This window comes from Haliotis asinina, chromosome 5 (assembly GCF_037392515.1).
Source record: "Haliotis asinina isolate JCU_RB_2024 chromosome 5, JCU_Hal_asi_v2, whole genome shotgun sequence".
In the NCBI taxonomy this organism is placed as follows: Eukaryota; Metazoa; Mollusca; class Gastropoda; order Lepetellida; family Haliotidae; genus Haliotis; species Haliotis asinina.
The window spans coordinates 17,437,938-17,459,639 of record NC_090284.1 but is presented as its reverse complement, the minus strand read 5'-3'; the positions used below and the strand labels follow the sequence as shown (position 1 = coordinate 17,459,639).

The 21,702-nt window shown below is 40.8% G+C and overlaps 1 protein-coding gene across 1 annotated transcript in view; it reads right to left on the bottom strand.

The window, feature by feature from the left end:
• The window catches only part of LOC137283700 (sodium/calcium exchanger 2-like), a 69,236-nt gene that overhangs the window by 35,880 nt on the left and 11,654 nt on the right, over positions 1–21,702 (bottom strand). The gene's annotated exons all lie outside the window — the stretch shown is intronic.

Sequence of the window (21,702 nt, the reverse complement as noted above, 5' to 3'; positions counted from 1 at the left end):
ACAAGAATCTGTATCGAAACGTCGCAATCACGAAGTGAAAGACGTTTTATCCATTAAGTTTCTTCAAAATATTTCTTCTAAAATGCCGCTTAAAGAAATGAGGGGAAAAATATTAAGACATACCATGATAATAATTATAGAAAATGGTGACAAAAGAAATAAAGATACGATAGCATTTATAGAAAGTGGTGACAAAAAAATAAAGATACACGATGGTATTTACACAAAGATGAGGCAAATGATAAACATACGATAAAATTCATTAGAAGTGACAAATCATAAACATATACGATAGTATTTACAGAAACTGGTGATAGAAGGTAGATAGATACGATAGTATCACTGAACGTGGTGACAAATGATAGACATATACGATAGTATCTACTAAAATGGGTGACAAAAAATAAAAAGATACGATAGTATTTACAGAAAGATGAGGCAAATGATAAACATACGATAAAATTCATTAAAAGTGGTGACAACTTATAAATGGATGCGATAGTATCTACCGAAAGTGGTGACAAAGGATTAACAGGTAGGTTATCATCTACCGAAAGAGGTGACAAATGATAAACAGGTAGGTTATCATCTACCGAAAGTGGTGACAAATCATATATAGATACGATAGTATTCATTTTAAAAAGTTACAAATGATCGACATACACACAAGTATTAATGGGAAATGGTAATAAATGATGAAACATGAAATCATTTAAACATTCAGCGCTATTTGTATATTATTAATATTGTTTTAATATTTTTTAACTTTTCTACAGAATTTCCTTAACGACTGTAGTTTGTTGACAGAAGTAGAAAGAGGTTTGTAGAACTGCTCGTTTGAATGATATACAATACTTAAACAAACAAATACTCTTTCCATACTTCATTTAAAAAGTTGCCACAGGATTTGAATATCATAATGTTTTACGGCCCGTCGTTTGCAAAATTCATCACGGAACAAGATTCACAACCTTTGATAATTCAACCATTTAATACATCATGATTGTGAAATGTATTTGTAATTCCATACACAAAATAAGGAATATTATTAAAAAGTTAACTGGGATGAACAAAGTAGTTCACGATAAAGTTCAAATGTGGAAAAAATGGTACATTATGCCTTAAATGTTGAAATTTCCAGAATGAGTGTTCTTCAATCCGACGTATAGGGTCATGGCAGTGCTATTTTGGTTTTAAAATACATGCTTTTAAAATCAATACCTGAATTGTTTCTAATGTTGGTTCAGGTTCATAGAGAAAGGGGTCAGTTCAGAGCAGCTGTTTTAATTTTTTTTCAAATTCTAGTAAATAACGGTAAGATAAATTCGCGGTGGGTTACTCACTTATATGTATCTAGAAGGTTCGAGGTGCATGGTCTCATAGACTGTACATCAAACTGGACGAATCCATCGACCTTGGGCAGAGAGTAACACTTGATACCCAAGTCCATGTTTGGTGTAAAAGTACTTCTGGCTTTCACAGATATGATAGATTATATGAATCACAACCAGACCCTGAATGATACATTCAGTCAAATTTTACGAAATATCATGAGAATTCCAGCCAAACTAGTAACTTATCACGTGTTTTCAAATTGTTGATAAACGGGTCCAACTTATTTATGAACCTCTGAGAACTGTTAATGAATATACGTATATATCTCATATCTCATGCATATATCTCATGATATGGATCGCAGGTCATCCCCAATTCTATTACAGACAGCCAATGTCGGCCAGTCGCTGCATAAGTCGTACTCCACAGAGGGAATTGTCAGGACACATGTACTCTCCCCAAAAAGAAACGCATCATGAACATTGCAATTCACTGACACATAAAGCCTATAATATGTTTGAAAGGAAGCAGAAAAATACAGGTGAAATTCCTATATGCGTTTCTTTTGGGGGAGAGTATATCATGACCACCACCTATTCAGTACACGCACAGGAGAGAGAATAGACGTTGGTAGACGCGTTAGTAGCATTAGACACAGGTTTTGTGCGGGAAAACTTTGAAATCGTATTTACACCTTGACAGTAGGGAGTGAACTCGCCTAAATGGATCCCACCACGCCAACTGTCGTTGATTTTCCGAGTTCAGTATATCGCATGACTAAGTTGTCCTTCCAGCAGAGGGCTAATGAATTATCCAGTTAACCACAGGAAAATTGTAGCGCAAATAAGGTTACGCAACAGGGAGAACATTGCCAGTCTGCTTCTTTGAAGTGAAGCGAGCAAAGGTTGCCAACGTCCTTCCCTTCCTCCGATTCGAAAAATATTTTTCATTTCAAAATAAAACATCTCCACCATCAAAGGCAGACGTACATTTCCTCGCACGCCTGTGCTCTCCAACCCCAATAATTTAATAATTACTCACGCGAAATATATTTTATTCCACATTTTAAGCGACAAACGAGATCGTGTTACATGTTAATTAATACGTACACTCTGATCGTTCTTCACCTCCATTCCGCCAGCTTCCCGTTTGACGGAGTGAAGGAACAGGGGAGTTATATATAAATATACTTGTTGAATTACATGTCCGCCATATGGAATATACATATCGTCACCTCCCTTGCCTCATCTGCCCACTGTGCCAGAAGTGTTTTATGTAGAATAAATGGTATGAAAAAAATTCAGAAATTTCTCACAGCTTCCATGGCATCCACCGGAAGTATTACAACAAGGAGGAGGTAACTCCCGAACCCACTCTTTTGTAACCCATATGATATTCATACTTACTGCTATTCCGTGTAGCGGCCTCCAAGTGACGTCATTCCTAAAGCTGTTTCCTTCCATTTATTGATTCAGTTAAGAATACAAATCATTTAAAGACGATAACTAACGTGCTGTTGACATCATCTATGATTTCTTATATACGTTAGAGAAATAATACTTTTGATTCTTCTTAAAAATTACTCTTTTGAATCAGGAATAAAATTGTGATAATAAGTTTCATATATTTAACATTACCCTTTCATCGTTTTACGTGTATTTGAGAAGGTACCATGGCTGTCTTGACAAAGAATATAATACCCGTTGTGCTTGCGATACACGTGTGTTTCTCAGGATCCTGGACGCCATTTTGTACACTTAAAATCCATGGTATGCGGTCTGGTTCTGATAATGCCCTTGGCTTTGTTAACATTGGTTAATACAGGATGAAACTAGTCATGCTTGGGTGATGGATATATCATTGGTTGAATCAGGTGAGTAGAATTTCAACAGTCGGAAGCACTTGCTGCGTTGTGGAGACAACTTCCGGGTCATCAGAATTCTCGGGTCATGGGGCTTCCGGGTCATTAGGACACCCCGGTATCAGTACTGCTGTGTCACTGGTCATGTGTCATACTCCTGATTCATTTGCAGCAAAGTATCCATGACGTTGTGATGACACTATATCAGTCGAATAGTCACGTCGCCTATACAAGTGGATGTCTCTAACAAACAGCACATGTCCCTGTACGTTTGTCATATAGGGGCGGGGTGGTCTGAGAATGACTATGTATGTGTTACGCCAAGAAATATTCCAGTAGTATTACAGCAGGGGGCACAGGTACACAGGACACATTCACATGGGAACCTTCATAATGACACACGTACACTGCTTCAGCCCCTTTGTTACGGGAAGTTTACGACCACGTGTTATCTGTACCTAAATACAACCAGAACCAGGTGTTATTCTTTCTTCACCATACACTACACCAAGTGCAAGTGACGTTGATTAGCTTAATTATTATCGCACAGCACCATCGCTATATTCAGAACAAGGACACTCCAGGGGACGGTTGTCACAGCACCACCCACACATATCAGTCACGCCCTCTCCACCGTGTACTTGAGGCATCACCCGGGGAAAACCAACGAGTTCTCTTGTTAGAATGGGCCGTATTTCCTAAATTAATTACTGAGAGAAGTCTCAGATGCATGTGTAATCTCACCATGATCTCGTGCTGAAGACAGGACATGAAACACAACCCTTTTTAGTCTGACCACCTTGATACCGCCATATCTCATAACGTTGTGTCATGCGGAACATTGACAATGATGAGAAATAAAGCATATAACATTTCACACATTCAGAAAAATATGCAGAATGTATTTAACACACCTACCGAATCCAGTCATTTCTTAAATCAACGTATACCCTCTTTTAAAAGCTTTGAAAGCTTAATGGTTGTTAATGGAGTAAAATGTTTAATTTGGACACATCCACGAGGTTCTATTCAATTCCGTTACTGACGTATTCTGTGTTTTGCCCAAGGTGAACAGTTGCACACCCGTGCATGTATTTGATATCAAACAACGGCTCACAATGTCCTGAACCCCTGGTATCAGCAATATTTTATTATGATCCACAAGGATGTATTTCTGGCATAATCGGAATCGAACCAATCACCCTTTTGCGCAGATTTGTTTTGTGAATATATTGAAATGGTTTGTGGATTTTGTTTCCATTTTAATATATAAGAGGCTATGTTTCTTTTCTGAAAGTAAAATGCCTGCACTACCAGTAATAATTAATGTACAGGGACGACCAGGGACAGCATACGTGATACTATGATGTAAGGTTCATTGGAGAGTTAAGCTACACTTCGAATTTAGTTTCGACTGCATGAAATATATACGATAACGGAAATCCCAGTGCGACAACAGCCATTGGATACCTTCAAAGTAAGACTATCGGCAGGATGATTGGACTGAATCCAGTCAGTAGAACAAGAAAGCGATCCAGTTTGGAGACCTTGAAAAATTAATTCAAGTCATTTAATACCAAGTCGTGTGTCTCTGAACTCTTATTTCACGATACATTTATTAATGAGCCAGTGTCTCGGTGACGGCGAGGCCTTGACATTAACTGTAGACCGTGGTTCCAGGTTCCACGTTTACGTCTCAGAATTCTTAAAAACAGACAATGATTTCCCACTTTTGCTGAATGTAATGGGTGTGTGTGTGTGTGTTTTGGGGGGTGGGGGTGGAGGGGGGAAGCTGTATTTGGGTGCGGTGTTTGAAACAACGCCATCTCTCACTGTCGTACTGCAAGCATTCATTCTGGTTCTGGCAATATAATGTGTTGGAAATATGGTGCGAACATTAAAGACATGCTATTTAATGTTAACCTTGCATTAATTAAAACATTATATGTTCATCCGGAGCTACATGATCACTGTCATAACGATCTTATCTGATTTGATGTCAAGTACCACCATGGCAGTTAACAATGCTAAGGTCAGGTCGTCGTCGTCGTCATCGTCATCGTCATCCACCACAGCCGCAGTTGGCGTCGACATCATCATCATCATCATCATCATCATCATCATCATCATCATTGTGTCTTCGTCGTTGTCATCATCATCGTGATGTCGCCGTCGTCGTTATCATCACCGTCGTCCTCATCATCACCATTGTTACTATTACAACTCTGATAGTATACGATTATTGTAGGTTTACCGAGAAGCAACGATCTTCGCTTTTCACCCCTTTATCGCATGACCACAAGTCGTTAATCGCAACATTTGCTCTCAGCCGTCCGGTAGCAGATTGCAGCAACATACCTGGCTCTGATCAGTAGACGCATGGTCTTAGGAGGCATTTTGAATTACTCCTCCGTGACAGTGAACCATCAGACAGTGCAAGAAGGCAAACCAGTCTGTCACTGAGACCAAAAGGAACCAGGTGTCTTGATTGTGGTCTGCCAATCATGCTATTTGCGGATGTAGGGTCGCAATGACATAAAACTTCAGTCATGATAAGGTGTTTGGTATTCTTCCGTGTAGCACAGCATGATCTTCTAAACGTATAATTTAATTATTCTAATACTATGTAATTTGATCCGCAGAACTAAAAACTTATTAACGTGGAATAAATTTATCTATTTTCATTTACCTATGCAGAAATCAACGTGCAAAGTGTAACGCATCTATTGAAAATTATTCATTATAGGAATACTGAATTGCCAAATGAGTCCAATGTTCATGTGATAGCTGTCTGTAAACACGTCTGGACCAGATGAATCAGTGGCTGAAATCATCAACAACGACCGAATCTGTCTCGGCAGGTGAATCAGTGGCTGAAATCATCAACAACGACCGAATCTGTCTCGGCAGGTGAATCAGTGGCTGAAATCATCAACAACGACCGAATCTGTCTCGGCAGGTGAATCAGTGGCTGAAATCATCAACAACGACCGAATCTGTCTCGGCAGGTGAATCAGTGGCTGAAATCATCAACAACGACCGAATCTGTCTCGGCAGGTGAATCAGTGGCTGAAATCATCAACAACGACCGAATCTGTCTCGGCAGGTGAATCAGTGGCTGAAATCATCAACAACGACCGAATCTGTCTCGGCAGGTGAATCAGTGGCTGAAATCATCAACAACGACCGAATCTGTCTCGGCAGGTGAATCAGAAATATTTCACAACACACGAATGTTTCATTCCGAAATTCGTATCCCCTTTAGTGTGTGCCTCCCTGCCTGCCTTCTTGCTTGTTGGGGCGGCGGGGTAGCCTAGCGGTTAAAGAGTTCACTCGACGCTCCGAAGACTTTCGATTCCCCACATGGGTACAATGTGTGAAGCCCTTTTCTGGTGTCTCCCACCTTGGTACTGCGGGAATATTGCTAAAGGCGACGTACAACTGAATTCACTCACCCCCTTGAGTGCGTTTTCGAGCTCATGTTGAATCCTTAGTTGCGAAATGTTTTACTCATTTTGACCTTGATAATTGTCGCTATGTCGCTACGTCGCATTGTCGCCCTCTGGATGAATAAAAATATTCAAATGATCCAAATGTCGCACTATTTTTTTTTTTTTTTTTTTGGGGGGGGGGGGGGGGTTTGGTTTTTGGGGAGTTTGGGCGACAACGCGACAATGTCCTTTCCAGGAAGTTCGTGAGTGTATGAATCCCCTGCTTAACACGATTCACATCGATTCACAACGAAACAAATATTCCCAACAGACAATCGTTCTTTAAGCTGTCAAGCAAAATTTAGAATGCCTACGACCTGATACAATTAAAAGATTAACTCTCATCTCTGAAATATGAATATGAATTTTATGTTTAAACACACACACACACACACACACACACACACACACACACACACACACGCACACACACGCACACACACAAACAAAAACGAAATACCAAAAAGTTGGAAAGTGTGGTTAGATATCATGTACATTTCTAAAAAAAATAACATATGTATTCAGAATATAAAATACAGCCTTGTATAATTGATGTATTCCTATTCTAATTCTAAGATTGGTGATTTCAAGAGCAGTCCCAGGATCAGGGAGTCATATAAACAGCTATTAAAGATGGTGAGATTAGCCTGTCAAAATACTACTCCTCTGATAAATACATATGTTGAGAGGTTCAGTCATTTGCCACCATCTTCAAATTTGTTCAGTTGAACAGTAACTAGAGTGAAGTGTTTCGATTGCGTGAACGAGTCGAGTTTTTATCACGCTTTCAAGCTCATATGGTCCTCAAGCACCAGTTTTTTAAGACCTATGCAATGCCTATCTAAGTCTCGTATGGGTGCAGTTGCTATTTTCATAATTTAGGTGTCAAGCAGTGGCTATTTAAGACATGTAAGCACGTCAAGCAGTGACTATTCAAGATCTGTATGAAGGCAATTTAAACTAATAAGGACGTCAAGCAGTGGCTGCCTAAAACAATATGGACGTCAAACAGTGGCTGCCTGAGACAATAAGGACGTCAAGCAGTGGCTATTTAAAATAATAAGGACGTCAAGCAGTGGCTTCCCAAAGCAATATGGACGTCAAACAGTGGCTATTTAAATAATATGGATCTCAAGCAGTTTTTTTTTATGTTTTTCCTTGGATGTTTCAAAATTGATCCTGAGTGGTAACATGATCCTGAGTGGTAACATGATCTTACGTGGTAACATGATCAACATGAGCCTACGTGGTAACATGATCCTACGTGGCAACATGATCAACATGAGCCTACGTGGTAACATGATCAACACGATCCTGCGTGGTAACGTGATCCTAGGTGGTAACATAATCAACATGATCCTGCGTGGTAACATGATCCTACGTGGTAACATGATCAACATGAGTCTACGTGGTAACATGATCCTACGTGGTAACGCCATGTATAATCTTCTTTGACTTTTCGTCCCCCATGGGTGAATATTTCTTTCTGAGAGGCTACTAAATATGAAATTCGGCGGATTACGTGTTACAATTTGTCCATATCTGTTGCTGACCCTAAGCGGCGACTGGATCGATTGAGATGCTTGATGAGTGAAAGCGAAAAGTGACATCACCATCAATCACTGGATTGTCTGAACCATACCCGATATCCTGATTAATCATCTTGGTCGTATACCCCGAGACCTGAAACCGACCAGTCCAAACGAAACGTAACCAAGAACCCATTCCAATGAGTGAGTGAGGGTGATGTTTATCATCACATCGGCAACATTTCAGCCGCATCGTAACGTTACTATTGTTACGCCCTAATTCTGGTAACGGGAAACGGACATTTTCCAGTTTGCTATCCAAACTGACAAACTGTCTGTCCGAGAACACATTTCCACATTGAGCTGGTCGCCCTGTCTCTCAGTGACTACAACACTGAAAGGTGTTGTGTCGTGGTTATCGGGAACTGCTGATGTTTGCCAGATGACCCTCTCTGCTGCAGTAACGTGCCGATCAATGCTAGGCAGGTTAGAGGTTTAGTTTTGGAACCAGTGAAAATGGTAAAACGTCCTTTTGAAAACAGTTTCTTGTTCCAGCATGACTGACAGACACACACACTAAACAGATCTGTAAATGACCATAAGAAACTTGAATATATATCGATTTAATGTTTCTTCTCAGAGGCAAAGGGGGAGGATTGTGTTGGAAGATCTGAGGAGGGGTGCTGGATATGCATAGGGATATGTTCATCTGCAGTCTCGACTACCTTTATATTATTGCATATGTCATATGTTATATTTGATACATATGTACATGGGCGTCTGCGGTGGTTACTAAATTTCTTCATGGACATTAAGCAGTGTTTTCAAGATCTAGATCATTGCCTAGTAAATAAATATGCATGAATGCCCACTACTGACGTGTTAAAACCACCACGTGAGTGTCCACTACCATTTAAAACTTCCTTAACATATATTTGAGATCTATAAGGGTGTCCATAACTGATTATTTGAAACCTACATGTGGGTTCATAACTGACTATTTGAGACCTACGTAAGTGTCCATAACTGACTATTTGAAACCTACATGAATGTCCATAGCTGACTATTTGAAACCTACATGAGTGTCCATAACTATCTGAGATTCACATACGTGTCTAGCAATAACTATTTGATCCATAATGGTATAAATATGACTTTTTGACGATGAGAGAAATTCTGAATAAACAGTGGTATATCACAGACATCCCAGACCGGGTGGTCGTACCACATTTAGATGACCATTGTCTGAACACGAGGCTAGTAATGATAATATCATGATTTCTTACGTTGAGGCGGTAGCAACTTTGCCTTTGGTCCCCCGAAGGGAATATTTCGGACACTATGGAACTTAGAAGACGCCGGAGTAATTTATTATGTCCTGGAACAAGTCCCCCATGAAGAGTTGAACACAATACCTTAAAGTCAGATAGATACAGTCAGAGAGGAAGAGGGACTGAGCGAGGTGTTATTGCAGTTGGCGGAGGAAATTGACATTGTGTTTTGTCATTGACCTTTATGTCATTTCTTGAGGACCGTTTGACAGCATCTAGACAATGGCCAAACTAGTTAACGTCGTACAACAATAGCTTTCAGCACTACCAACTGAAGGAACATTTCGGGGGATCGCGTTCAGATTTCCCAGTCACTTATTATTATGGGTCATTTTATCCAGATAATGTGTTAACTAAAATTCCCTTTTCTATTATTGATGGTTAGATAGCCATGCATATGGGGCGTTGACATAATTTATGTATGCCTATACGGTAGCGCTTCGTAATGGTTAGCCTAGTGGTTAAAGCGTTCGCTCGTCACGCTGACGACCCGGGTTCGATTCCGCCCATGGGTACATTCTGTGAAGTCCATCTCTGGTGTCTCCCGCCTGATATTGCTGGAATATTGCTAAAAGCAGCGTGCAACTAAACTCACTCACTCACTCCATGAGATCCTTATTATTTCACTGCTGTCAAGCGATGGAAAACTAAATATTGCTTTCACATCCGGCAGTACAAAATATCTTCATTGTTAGATATTTCAAATTTATACAGTGGTTTCTAAATATATTGCATGAACGTTCAACAGTAGTTATATAATATCTGTATTCATGTTTTGGGTTTGTATTGACCCGTCAGTCACCTCTTTAGACAACATGGGTTCCGGAAGATCAGTTCTAACCCGGATCTGCACAGGTTTAACATGAACATCTAGCAGCTAAATATGTGCATGGCCGCTCAACAGTACCAACTGACCTACATGACCGTCAAACTGTGGTCAGTGGATATATGCATGAACGTCTCACTGTCATTAAACCCAACATTAATGTCCAGCAAACACCCCTTCAAGAACACCTGGCAATGGTCACTGAACATATGCACTGTAGTTTAACACTTTATCTGCAAGATGTCAATGTGTGTATCAAAAGGAAGCACAAACAAAGCCTCGGTTATCATCCAAAGTTGACCTTAAATTGCCCCAATGGTCAATCGGATTGCTTTTCAGCTGATTCCTGATTCACGCTTCATCTGCAGTGCCACTGGAATCGTTATTCGAACAAAAGCCATCTCCAGCAACAATAACAACTCCCAAAATCGATACAATTAATCAATTTCGTCTAATCCCCCTATGTACACTTAAAACCTAGATACTGTTGCTACATCACATGAACTGCAGTGTTTGTTGTGACAATAGATAAGAAAAAAACGTGTCAACCTGAAAAGACTTTACTTTTTCGAAGGATACAAGACTTCAGTGACGTCACGGCATACGTCGCAATGTCTTGGATGTAAGAGAATCATAGATGAATTTGGAATTTTTAGGTTTGATTTAGGGAATCTTACGTGACAGTTTACATCTTACGTGACAGTTTATGTAGCTTTGCGAAACGTAACTTAAATATGTCTTTGGAACATGCTTTCGGGTGAGTGAGTGAGTTTAGTTAAATGCCGCACTTAGCAATATTCCAGCTATGTGACGCGGTCTGTAAATACTTGAGTCTGGACCTGACAATCCAGTGATCAGCAGCATGAACATCGATCTGCGCAACTGGGAACCGGTGACATGTGCTAACCAAGTCAGTGAGTCTGACCACCCGATCCCGTTAGTCGTCTCTTACGACAATCATAGTCGCCTCTTATGGCAAGCATGGGTTGCTGAAGGCCTATTCTACCCAGGACCTTCACGGGTTGACATGCTTTCGAATGTATGACTGTACGAACACCTCAAATCTTTGTAGGGGTGGTTGGATGGCAAGTGGTTAAAGCGACCGCTCCTCACGCGAAGATCCGGGTTCGAACAATGGGTACAATGTGTGACACCCGTTTCTGGTGTCCTCTGCCGTGATATTGCTGGAATATTGCTGAAAAACCATAATCACTCACTCAAAGCTTTGTTTGTGATCATGCTTTGCACTTCTATTAAAGCAATGTCAACACTAGAGAATAACCAGTCGCAATCATCAGATCAAACATATCACATAAGGCGTATGAGGCAAATGTCGACAAAAAAAGTGTCAGTTAAGGAAGGGAAAGTAAACGACAGTACCAGGAGTAATAAATATGACTGGAAGTGAGTATGCTTTACCCCGCTTTTAGCAATATTACAGCAATATCACAGGGCACACCAAGACTATGCTCCATACATTGTACTCATTTAGGGATTTGAACTCGGTTCTTCTTGGTAATACTGCAACGCTTTAACCACCAGGATACCCCGCCGAGTAATCGGAAAGAGTGCTGATTTCTGCAGTTCGTTAAGAAGTATTTTCATTTAAAAAATTAATTTCATTAGCTTCTTAAAAATACTTTGCACACTGTTGTACTGGGAAACCTCGTTCAGCATCTCATTGCCCTTTAGAGTTTGAAAGTTCTTGCTGCAAGTAATCAATAATCAATTAAAAGTATGTCGTATTTTCAAGTGAATATTTTTTTCTAAAACTGAAGTCTATTATCAAATTGCATTGGAGTGTACGGTGCAAATCGTTCGTGTTTTCAGTCCAGACACTAAACTTCTCAAGCACTTTTCATTTCCATGTGGGTTCAGTTTCAAAACGTTCAAGAATGACCTGAATATTTCCTTATGAATAATAGGTCATTCAGGGCAATCACTGGCAGTCGACATATTGACAACGTTTTGGTACACACTTGATGGAAGAAAAGGTATGGCTCAGTCGTATGTGCATAGTTGCGGCCACACTCTTGATTCCTTGGTTCTATTCATACCAATACCCTTCAAACCTTCCTCCCAAAGGATGAAGAATTTTATGGATATCAGCTTCTTTATTATGAGAACACACCGTTTCGGAGTTAATGCTTACTCCTTCATCAGGTGAATGAGAATGGGGTACAGAGCAATATTTATATGTACATTGCCCTAAACAATGAACTGGATCACCTCAGAAAGACATTCACTACACTCAAAGGTTACCCTGCCCAACTCGTCACAGCCACCATTAACAAGACCCTTAAGGACCGAGAACCCCGTCTCAAGCCTTCTCCATCACCCATCAGAGTAACCATACCCTACCTTGGGCCCCATCAGTCATCAGACATCACGCCTCATCAAGACAAAAGCCGGCATCGATGTCACCTTCTCCAGCGACCATCAAGACCATCAAGACCTACCTAAAAGCCAACGGTAAAGGACCCAGCTGTGAACACCCTGACCCGAGAGGATGCATCTACCAGATCCCTTGAAACTGTGGCGACCTATACATTGGAGAAACGCTGAAACCAATCAACACCAGAATGAAGGAACACCAGACCTCCGTCAGCAAACTCGACCAGAAATCCGTCATCTCTGAACACATTCTCAAGAACCCTGGACATTCAATTCGATGGGAGGACACTAGGATACTATCTACCAACAAAAACAACTGGCGCCAAAAGAAACTACAAGAGGCCATCGAGATCCGGAGACAGAAACCAGCAATCAACCGTGACCAAGGAGTGTACCTACCAAGTGCCTGGGACTTATTGATAAATTAATCTTATCTATCTGTGTACATTCTATCTATGTAATTCATTAGTGTTTACACAACAGTGTGCCAATGTATAGCCAATCTACCCGTGTACATCCTTATCAACTTGTGTTTGTACATCATCAACCCTCATATAATCATGTTCATCAACCATCATGTACATCATCCTTAATCCCCAATCATGTGTTATGTAAACATCATCCAATCATGCGTAATGTATCACCATTGGCTTCAATCCTTACCCCCAATCATGTACATCGTCCTTTTTCCCCTATCTGTGTTATGTAAACATATCCTATCATCTGTAATGTATTACCACTGGCAAAGCCAAAGAATGCTCGATCATAGCTTTGGCAGATCCCGAGGAGGTGGTGTGAGCGTGCATGCGTGCGTCTGCGCGTGTGTAGGAATGTTCTGAAAGTTTATTAAATGACCTTTTGAAAAGCTGTATCCGACCCTGGTTGGTTACTCACTCCTAACAGAGTCTATTAGGCGCAAAAGGCTTGCTAGCGGTGAAAGTTGAAATGATCACTTGTAATTAAGAACAGCGCTGACACACTCTAATGCTCGCTGTCGTTACCAGTTATATGTTTGTTAAATATACACCGTAAACACATGACAATAGTAGGCTCGAGTATCTGACAAAACTGATCTGAACGTGAACGACGAAATACTGAGGACACCTTGTGCCAATTAAAAGAGTAATGGCGTCCTGCTCCACGAAGAGCAATCGACTCTCACGCGTCTTATAATAGGAAGCAGTGTTTATTTATCTTCTGAGTAAAGTCCAAGCATGGTTGGACATATTACATAATATTTTTGTTTCAGCCAGGTCAGTTAGCCGCCTCTTACAACAAGCATGGTTTACTGTGGATCAATTCTAAAAGGCCTTTCCATTAGAGATCGGCTATTTTGGGGTTTATGGAAATCTAAACGGCACAAAGATCTTGTTAGCCAACCATCCACCAAAGAATCATATGCAATTTATTACCATATCAAACAAACCTCGTTGATTTCAGCTAGCGATTTAATCCGGAATATGTTTTCAGTGATATTTACTAATGTTTCTCTAAATATTAGCTCCCCGTTCTACCGGAATGTCCGCTCCAGATACTTCATACCCTCCTCGGCATATCACATGTACTCGAATGGCTGTGATAGACGTATATTTGTTGTACTGTGGGGACTGTAATTAGAGTTGCCATTCTTTATGTGTAGTATCAACACTTAGTTCTGAATAATGCTGTGTCAATATTTGTCCATCATGCCGCATCGATTCTGGTAGCTGAGAATAGTCAAACAAAATCCACTCTCTGTTGTAGGGCTTCCTGACCGCTTGGTCTAATGGGTGGAGTGTCCGAGCGTCTCGGGATTTGGAGATTAGAATCGGTGGTTCGAATCTCGCCCATATAATACATTACTACAAACGCAAATTGATGGCAAGGAGATAACTGTAAATCTGCTTTTCTTGACTGCAAAATCTAGCGATGGCTACAAGTGACCGATGAGCAACGTATTATTTGCCACGTCTCTAACGATTTGTTCACATTATGGTAAAAAGGGACAAAGAGTGGGGCGCTTTTGTCTGTATTACCTTGTGTGAGGGTTTAATGCCTCTTTCATAGATGTATAGTATGACCAGAAATTATTGAGAACTTAAAGACTATTTTGTTAAAAAATGTTTCACTCATTTCTCACGTACTAAATGTAAATATTAGCAGGATATAACTCCAGATTCAAAGACAGGTGAACTGTCAAGTGGGCATCAATGCTTGCTTTGAACGATGTTTTACTACATAGATGTCATACTATAGTAGTAGTAGTAGTAGTAGTAGTAGCAGCAGCAGTAGTAGTAGTAGCAGCAGTAGTATTAGTAGCAGTAGTAATAGTAGTAGCAGCAGCAGCAGCAGTAGTAGCAGTAGTAATAGTAGTGGCGGCAGCAGCAGTAATAGTAGCAGTAGTAATAGTAGTAGCAGCAGTAGTAATAGTAGCAGCAGCAGCAGTAGTAGTAGTAGTAGTAGTAGTAGTAGTAATAGTAGTAGTAGTAGCAGCAGCAGCAGCAGCAGCAGTAGTAGTAGTAGTAGTAGTAGTAGTAGTAGTAGTAGTAGTAGTAGTAGTAGTAGTAGTAGTAGTAGTAGTAGTAGCAGCAGCAGCAGCAGTAGCAGTAGTAGTAGTAGTACCAGTGGCAGTGGCAGTGACAGTATTATTATTAGTAGCTATAGCTGCTGCAGAAGTTGTAGTAGCAGCAGCAGCAGCAGTAATACTAATAGCAGAAATATATAATAATGAATGTGCGTGTTCATTCAGTAAAAGTGATGGTATCGTGTCTGTTGTTCGTTCAGTCGTTCACTCCAAACGACCAGTCACAATCTTGAATTCAAGACTAACCTGCTTTCTCTGACGTCCGTGCATCAAACGAACGTGGTCAACCTTTAACGCTCTTGGCATGTTAGTTCAAAGCATGATTGTTTTATTGTGTGTACTTGGCGTTCCACTACCGGACGTCAACGATATCTCGCGTGGCGATAAAACCAAAATAGCCGATCATGCATAGGTTATTTACAATTAGTCATCTAGTGCTTTTGCTTAAACACAAGTTATATTTGCCGTATTTCTGGTGTCAACCCTACATAGAGCCTGCCTTCTCGGTGTTGGGCCAGTCTGTGTGAACAAGATTAGACCTAATTTTCCTATTTCCTTCCCAACTCTAAGATTCACACTTGGAGATTAAGACAACGATTCCTAAAATTGGAAAATCTGACAATAATGGTGCTTAAAAAGGAAAATCGCTCGATATTAAGCGCTGAGTTTGTTGACGATTATAGTGGACAATCACTGAGAACCAAATGAAGTGACCGTTTACCGGTCGGATGAAAATCACTTATAAGAAAAATGGTTCCAAATGTCGATATTACTAACTGCTAACATCACATAAACGCCAAGAGAAATTAATACAAAAAAATAACGATTTTAAGATGGAAAATATCACATCAGAAATGTCTTGCCAGTGTTTTCATAATCTGACAAGTTACAGTGAGCGGGCATCTGTCTCCAGGGTGTTAGCGTTGCTTCAAGTATGGTCTAACGATCAACTTACAAACAAACGCCCAAGGGCACACTGCGATGTTCTTCGTTTTTTCTGCTTCTGTAATTCAAGACGCTGCCGGAACCAAACAAAAGCAGAGCAGATACGGACCCAGTTACTCCACCCAACCGGATTGTATTTACCGCTAAATCGACAGATTGCATTTGACATGAACTTTTTACACCTTTCTATTACGTCCTGAAACATGAATGTACATATTCATACACATTACGAATATACCATTCATACTAAACATTTCTTAGCAAGACATCTTTATGACACGTGAATATATTAGACAGAGAGAGAAACAGATTAATAGACAGACAGACTGTCAGACAAATACAGACAGATAGATAGATAGATAGATAGATAGATAGATAGATAGATAGATAGATAGATAGATAGCAATCTTTGAAGATGTTTAGATATAGGGTGGAGCTTGGTGGAGATTGGCAGCTCATTAAAGTGAAGCAATCTTTGAAGATGTTTAGAAAGTGGGTGGAGCGTGGTGGAGATTGGCAGCTCATTAAAATGAAGCAATCTTTGAAGATGTTTAGAAAGTGGGTGGAGCTTGGTGGAGATTGGCAGCTCATTAAAGTGAAGCAATCTTTGAAGATGTTTAGAAAGTGGGTGGAGCGTGGTGGAGATTGGCAGCTCATTAGAATGAAGCAATCTTTGAAGATGTTTGGAAAGTGGGTGGAGATTGGCAGCTCATTAAAATGAAGCAATCTTTGAAGATGTTTGGGAAGAAAAGATGTTTGAAAAGTTGATGGAGCGTGGTGGAGAAGGGGAGCTCACCATAATTTGACGATTGAGCTCTTCTTCAAAATAATCGATCTTGCGCCCGGTCATGAAGAGTGACTGACTAACGATGAAGCCATCTGCATAGTTAACAAGTTAATCGATTTTTTCCACCCTGAATTCAAGTAGAAACGCCAAGTTCGATCCGCTATACGATCCCGTGTACAAGGATTCGATTTGTTATACTTTTCAACTCTTTGAATATTCAGCAAACTCGTAATAATTTTATGACTAAAAGTCAATATATTGTTATATGTGACTACGCTTGAAACGTACATCGGAATGCACTACCCAAGATCGATATTGATCATGCAGCTTTTATAAAATACCATATGTTTTAAACATGCGTACAATGCTGCTATGTGTAACACGCAGTAAGAAAAAGTCCCTGAAAACTGAATATTTTACTTAATGATTTGTCAAAGCTTAACAGTTTACTCAGATGACTGAGGAAAAACGTCTTCGACTTCAATGTCCGCAATAAAATATATAATTTCATCATTATGAAACTTTATACTTTACCCATCAACCATGATATACGTCCTTTCTTATTAAGCCCCACTCACATGGACAACGTTAGTTCATGTGGGTACCAGTGTAGCAAGGATAGCCCGTCTCAACGTCCTAGACGGGTGAATTTTGTGGAGGAAGGGTTACAAAAATGAAAATTATGTTAATGAGATTCAGCATGGAAAAACTGTTTGCTAATCTGAGACTTGTGAAGAGAAATGACTTATAAATTGAGTGCATTTTCACTTATTGGTGAGTGAAATAAAAGACTACGTGATGAAATGCATGTCCATTTCGTGTGGAATATATGGTACCAATGCGACAGTGTGTTTGCATTACGGTTTAGATTGCGGGCTTCAAATACGTTTTGCTAAACGTTCACATTACATTTACAAACAGTGCAAATATTTCATAAGTGTAAATTTACATTTGCACCTACTCCAAACCACTTGAAAATTTGCTCCTGGTGTAAATATGCACACATATGTAAACGCGTTCAAATGACATCTATACACGCGATATAAATTATTGTCATTCCAAAAAAAAGCTGAGACGGCTTCAGTCTAACAATAATTTCCTTTTGTAGTTCAGTGTTATCGATTAATTCAAATATGTTGTTAACTGCTAATTGGCTGGCGCATGCTGCATTTATATCATCACGAATGTGCAGGTAATAATGTTTTATATTGGAGCGTATGCACGAACCTATTAATATTTAAACATTCATTTTCAATATAATTCACATGAGGACGATCGATCGAAAATTCGAAATTCAATGTAATGATCGTTTAGGGGTGAATTTCTCTGCAACGGAACACAGTTTCACATCCTTTTTATTGGAATCTGAATTAACATGGCAGAATGGGGCCGTTTGAGCTTAGTGACACAACCACGTGGTTTTAATCTGATACCCGCCGTGTAATTTAGATGGGTGTTATCAATCAATTGTTTTGAAAGTTGACGGATAAATCGAACTTCATGTGCAGTGACAACGAGGGCGAGTGTTGGCTCTGCAGTGCCAGGTGCAGGGATATGGCTGTGAAATGTCCACTGTAAACAGAGACAAGTCTGTATGGCAGCGGACTTCATAACGCCGAGGCTGAATGTTTGGAGAGGACTCGACATTCCAGTTGCTGCATGGTGTTAAGTGACCTGCACCAGATGTATGGGGTGAGGGAGGCTGGGCGGATGAGGGACGGTGAAGGGATGGAGGGGAGGGAGAGAAAGGTTTGGGAGAAAGATATGGTGGGTGGGTAGGTGGGTGGATGAAACAGGCGGAGAGATGGTAGTGGAGTGAAGGGATGGTATGGTTTGAAATGGGGGAATCAAGAATGGGTGTGTGGTAAGGGGTGGTGGAGATTTTAGGTGAGGTGAAGGGAGGGAGAGATGGGACAGAGATAGTAGAGCGGATGGATGAGATGAAGAGATGGGAGTTGAGGTTGGGGTTGGGGGTAGTAAGTCGCATGATAGGAAGGGTAGGATCAGAGGGAATAGAGAGGATAAAAAAGGGGGTGCATGATGAGGGTGAGGGATGAGGGACGACGAAGGGTAGCGATGGGGCAGGGGTGAAGGGGGTAAAGAGATGAGATAGGGTGGATGGATGAGATACGTAAACCGATGGAAGTGGGGTGGAGCCATGCATGAAGGAAAGGGAGGGTAAAGTGGGATGGGTTCATGGCGATGGATGATGGAGCTGTGCCGGACGATGAAGGTAGAGGGAGTGGAGGGATGGGGGGGGGGGGTAAAGTGGGATGGGTTCATGGCGATGGATGATGGAGCTGTGCCGGGCGGTGAAGGTAGAGTGAGTGGAGGGAAGGGAGGGTAAAGTGGGATGGGTGGGAGATCAGGAATGGGTTCATGGCGATGGATGATGGAGCTGTGCCGGACGGTGAAGGTAGAGGGAGTGGAGGGATGGGAGGGTAAGGTGGGATGGGTGGGAGATCAGGAATGGGTTCATGGCGATGGATGATGGAGCTGTGCCGGACGGTGAAGGTAGAGGGAGTGGAGGGATGGGAGGGTAAAGTAGGATGGGTGGGAGATCAGGAATGGGTTCATGGCGATGGATAATGAAGGGTAGTTGAAAGATGGGGGCAGTTGAGAAGGCTTGAAGGTAAGATTGTCTCGGATGAAGGGGGGGTGCAGCGAGGATGACGGTCTCTGATCGATGTGGATGGATTAGGCAGTTGGAAGGAACGATACATAGGCAGATGAGTGTGAGATGCACAGGAGTGAAAGGAAGGGAAGAGGTGAAAGAAAATGGGAGCAGGGGTGGAGGCAGGGTATTAGGTATCGGTGGACAGGGATGGCGAAATGAAGGTGGGAGTAGAGGATGATAAACATTTAAGTGGGTGAGAAAGGGTAGTACACTGAGAAATAGACGGGGATGGATTTCAACAAGTGCAAAAATACAGCCAGACCCAATATCCATGTACTAATTAAGAGTTCAAAGCTCAAACAGAGCTTGGTGGGTTTGTTATTATATCGACGGATACATTGTCGCACTAGCTGCAATACATTAACTATTAACGCATATGCAAACCATATCACACAATCAATTAACCAACACACTTACGACGTCAAAAAATGTGCAATAATAAAACTTATCGCAATCAATGTTTTACGACCGATGGTAATCAAGTAAATTGGTGCATTGTACCGTCAACACGAGGATGATGATAATGTTGATTATTCAATGTCGTTGATGCGTACAGTGAAAAGAACAGTAAGCTACTTTTAAATCTAACATAAAGGTACCTCTAGTTTTGGTTTGTTTAACCTATAGTTCGTTACACCCATCTCGACTAAAATATTATGTAACAGAGTGTTCCCAGGACAAGAAATAAGTTCGTTATATCGATCTGGGCCTGGTTTCACAAAGATCTCTAAGTCTAGGATCTCGTAATTTTTCTATTAGTATTCGTTTACGATAGTCGTTGACAGGTCGTTATATCCGTGTCCGGTATATACGTAGTTTGTAGTTCCAAATGTGAAGACAGAAAATGGATGGAAACCAAGCCGTGTCAATACTAGAGTCTCTATCTATCTTTCAAAATGGAAATCTGGCAATGTAATGTATTTATTAAAACTGGTTCCTAAAATGAACTCTCAAACGTGCCGAAAACAAGAATGATTAACTATAACTGATTACAATTGTGAGGGTCTCTCATTGTTTTTAAATCATGATATTTTCAACAGTTGTAAATATCACTAAACATGCTTGTTCCTTACAATGAGTAAGTTCAGATTTACGCCTCACTCAACAATATTCAAGCTGCGGCGGTCTGTAAATAATCGTGTCCAGACCAGACAATCCAGTGATCAACAGTATGAACATCGATCTGTACAATGGGGATACGATAGCATGATGGTGTCAACCATGTCAGCGAACCTGACCACCCGATCCCGTAATGACAAGCATGGGTTGCTGAAGACTTATTCTACCCGAATCTTCACGGGTCTGGTTCCTTACATGTCAGACACCAGTGAAGGTCCCGGGGTAGAATAGACATTCAGCAACCCATGCTTGCCATGAAAGGTGACTATGCTTGTCGTAAGAGGCGACTAACGGGATCGGGTAGTCAGACTCGCTGACTTGGTTGACACATGTCATCCATTCCTAATTGCGCAGATCGATGCTCATGTTGTTGGTCACTGGATTGTCTGGTCCAGACTCGATTATTTACAGACCGTCGCCATATAGCTGGAATATTGTTGAGTGCGGCGTAAACTAAACTCACTCACTCACTCCTTACATGTCATGACGCCTAACATGAAAACAAGCTTTGTTGCTTGTGCCATGTATTTGTGGAAGATGATGTGACAATGGCACTGTAGTACCATATATGCACACGAAACGATATTGGCACTGCATTAGTATATTTATCCCAAAAGTGTTGCCCAGAACCGTTAAAAAATATTAAAGGACTCTTACATAAAATTATTTGTCAGGACCGTGATGACATGTCATTTTAAAAATAATTTTGGGGGGGGTTGGTTATGGCTAACATCATCTAACAGCTCGAGAATCTGGTAATGTCAACATTAGTGCTGCAAATACAGCGTCAAGCCATACACATGATGAATTTGCTAGCATGACCGCCACGCCATAACTCTTTTTA